General features: G+C 36.0%; 1 pseudogene; it reads right to left on the bottom strand.

The window, feature by feature from the left end:
• Positions 1 to 869: 869 nt before the first annotated feature.
• Positions 870 to 3,994, bottom strand: LOC143645222 (olfactory receptor 6B9-like; annotated as a pseudogene).
• Positions 3,995 to 4,277: the final 283 nt, after the last annotated feature.

A 4,277-nucleotide genomic window follows, 5' to 3' on the forward strand; every position in this document is an offset into this window, starting at 1 on the left:
ATGTTTACCAAGGAAACTTTTCTGCTATCCTCAGTTTTGAGAATTTTTCTATTTTATCTTCTGGTTCACTATCCAGCGGATGCCCAGGAAAGCCATAGCCTTTCTCTATTGCTACCATTGTACGAACATTTCTATTCAGCTGCAGGTGATTCCATCTTTCCTTCTTGAATACCACTCTTCTGATATATATTCCCAAGGTACAATTAAAGTATGGAACATAATTCTAAAATATAATTATAACTTTTAATTGTCAATTTTTATAACCTGGTTTGTGGTCAGAATTGTCTGACTATTTTCTCTACTCTTCTGAATGCTTTAAACATTTCAAAACAAAATATTTTAAACATTAAAATAAGATAAATGTAAGAATAAAATATATAACAATAAAAGGAAAAAGAAAAAACACTTTCATGTCTGTGATTATAGTTGAAATAGGAACGGCTTCATCCACTACTAAAATCTTACTTTCCCTAGGCTCTGTTGATCTAGAAATAACATAACTCTCACAGAATTCCAATTGATCAAATGAAACAGAAGAAAGTAAGGACACAGATGGTTCAGATAACAAACAATCTCCGGTATGGCAGGCAAGAATTCTGCCATTAAGCCACCTTTGCACCATCCTTTCCTAGGGTTTTAACTAGTTCATTCACTGCCTTATAAAAGGAATTATTTGATTAAAGCATGACAGGAAAGGGATTTTTCTTTGATTCCTGGACCCAGGTCCCTAAATCATTTTACTAAACAAGTATGTTTATAATTGTAGAATTTCCACTAATGAGGGTGTTTGTTGATGTTAAGTCATTAATGGTGAAAGGTAAAGCAATGAATGAATCTCTTAAGCAGGGAGAATCGCTCAAGAAAAGGGCTTAGTCATGAGCCTTGGTCTTTCTGATGGCATGCCTGACCTCCTTGCTCCTCAGGCAGTAGATGATAGGATGGAACATGAGGGTAAAGACTGCATATATGGCTGAAATCAATTTGTTGGAGTTTAATGAGACAATGGCCGAGGTTGGACATACATGAATATCACAGCTACATAAAAGATGACCACCACTGTAAGGTGACAGGCACAAGTGGAGAAGGCCTTACACTGTCCACTGGATGAAGTGTGTGAAGTAAAGTAGAGACACTGAAGGCATAGGAGAGGGACAGTGGTTGAAATGAGGAAGCACAAATGATGACGATAGATAGGATCAAGTCTACCATCTCGGCCATAGAAAAGTCCATCCAACCAGTTTGAGGAAGGGACACAAAACAGGAAAAGTGGTTCAAGAATTTATTACTACAGAAGGCTTGGAAGATAAAGTACACCTTTGCCATGGAGATGCTGAAGCCACTCACCCAGGAACTGATAGTCAGTTGAACACAAAACCTGTGGTACTCATGACTGGATAGTGAAGAGGCCAGCATATCACCACATAACAGTCATAGGCCATGGTAGCCAAAAGTACACACTCAGTATAGGCAAGTGAGATGAAGAAATAGAACTGGGTCATGAAGCCCACGAAGGAGATGACATTGGGTTGAAGAAGGAATCCAGCCAGCATCTTGGGTACTATGGCAGTAATATATACCAGGCTTCCAGAAAGGTCATGGTGCCCAGAAAATACCATATTGGCTTATGCAGGGATACAGTGACCCATATGGTAAAGATGATAATCAAATTCTCCAACAGCACCAATAAGAAGGTGATGAGGAAGAGAAAGAAGGGCAGAAACTGTAGCCAAAGGTCAGTTGGGAACTCCACCAACTAACTTTGGTAATGTTTACCTTCCACATGCTTACAAAGCCAAAAGACAATAGTTTTAATAATAATGTCGACTTGAACAGTGAGATCCAACTTAGCAACAAGGGCCTATCAGGTTACAGGAACTTCATCATTAAACATAACCTTTTCTGCCAAGATCTGGGAGTCAAAAATGGCCACAAGATTCTCTTCAGAAAATCAAGCGGCAAAAAAAAAAAACAAAACCTGGAAAACAGTGCATAACAGAGAGAAAGCTAAGGATTTCAAACATAAAAGTCATGCAAAGAATAAACATTTCCATATTTCCAACTTATTGTTGCCTTGGTGTGGTATATTTGTGGGTTTACAGAACAATCATGTATAAAATACAGGATTTCCATACACCTTCCCACCACCAATCTTGTATTGGTAAGGAAATTTTGTACAATTGATGATAGCACTTTTTTATAATTCTACTATTATTTTTAACACTAGTTACATTTGTTACAATTGATGAAAGATTATTACAGTAGTACTATTACCTATTGTCCATAGTTTACGTAGAAGAATTTTTTCCCCACATTTTCTACCTATTACTTTTTCCAGGCGTGTCTTTATTTTATTACTCTTCTACCCATACATTGGATAAAGTGGGTGACAGACACAAGGTTTTTACAATCACAGTCACAAGGTGAAAGCTATATAGTTAGACAATCATTATCAAAGATCAAGGCTACTATATTACAGTTCAACAATTTCAGATATTTCCTTCTGGATATTCTAATACATGAGAAACTAAACAGAGATATCTATATAATGAGTCAATAATCATAATCATTTGTTAAATCCTAACTTCTCAGTCACAATTCCTCCCTCTCTCTTGATCATTCTCTTAATCTTCAGGGATATCTGGGCAATGACCATTCTAACTTCCTAGTGCTGAAAAAGGGTTAGACATTATAGAGTAGAGCAATTAAACTGGTTGATGTTCTTGGAGATACTGGTAGCCCTGGGTTTCAGGGCCTACCTGGTATAGGAGTCACCTGGAGGCCTTAAGTCTGAAAAAAAAAGTCAATAAGTAAAACTTTCATATAGTCATAGATGGAGATCAGAATAATTAGGATTTTCAGGAATACTGTTGACTGAGATTAGCATATTGTGACAATTTGCAATATCTGTTTGAAGCCTGCATAAGGGTAACCACCAGAAAGACCTCTCGACTCTATTTGAAATCTCTCATCTACTGAAACCTCATTTTGTTCATTTCTTTACCCCTTTTGGTCAAGAAGTCATTGTCAGTCTGATGATGCCAGAGCTAGGTTCATCCCTGGGGGTCATGCCCCATGTAGAGGGGGAGGATAGTGAGTTTATTTGCAGAGTTTGGTTTAGAGAGAGAGAGAGACCACAGCTGAGCAAAAAAAGAGGTTCTCTGGGGATGATTCTAAGGCATAATTATAAATAGGCTTGGCTTCACCATTACAGAAATGTTTCATAAGGGAAAACCTCAAAATCAAAGGCTTGTGTTATTAAATTGGGAGTCCCTAATGTTTGAAAAAATATCAGGAATTCCCAGGTGGGAAAGTTAAATAGTGTCACATTTTTTTCTCCAGTCTATCACAGGACTTTGCAAATACTTTTTTATTTTCTTCCCCAAATACTCTGGAATGTATCAAGGTATTATAATAACTTGTACGTAATAACAAGATCTCCTTTCCTATTAAAGATTCCATGGAATTAAGTTGCTTAAAGAATAGAAAAATAATTCTAAAGCAAAAACAAGGAAAGAAATAAGAAAGAATAGAGCATAAATACATGAAATTGAGAACATGAAAATAATACAGAGAATAAACAAAACCAGAATAGGGTCTTTGAAAAAATCAGTAAAATAGATGGACTTTTAACTAGGCTGACAAAGAAAAAATAAGAGAGGATACAAATAAATAAAATCAGACATAGGAGGGGAGGGACATAAATACTGACCCCACCAAAAAAAGGAGATAATGAGAGGATACTATGACCAAATATATGCTACTGAACTAGATGACTTAGAAAAGGATGAACAACTAATATTGACTCAAAAATAAAGAGAAAACCTCAACACACCGATCACAACAAAAAAGATTTTATCAGTCATCAAAAACTTCCCTGGAGTGAAAACTCCAATACTAGATGGCTTTACATGTGAATTCTACCAAACATTTCAGGAATATTTAGTACCAATCCTGTTCAAATTCTTCTACATACCTTATTCTGTGAAGGCAACATCACCTTAATACCGAAATCAAACAAACATACAAGAAAAGAAAATTACAGACCCATCTCTCTAATGAATAGATATGCAAAAATCCTCAACAAAATACTTATAAATCAAATCCAGCAGCACATTAAAAGAATTATACACCACAACATAGTGGCTTTTATTCCAGATATGCAAGTGTGGTTCAACACAAGAAAATCAACTAACATAATACACCACATCAATAAATCAAAGTGGGAAAATCACATCACCATCTTAATTGTTGCAGAAAAGGCATTTGACAAAAATTCA

This window comes from Tamandua tetradactyla, chromosome 8, assembly GCF_023851605.1.
Source record: "Tamandua tetradactyla isolate mTamTet1 chromosome 8, mTamTet1.pri, whole genome shotgun sequence".
Taxonomy (NCBI): Eukaryota; Metazoa; Chordata; class Mammalia; order Pilosa; family Myrmecophagidae; genus Tamandua; species Tamandua tetradactyla.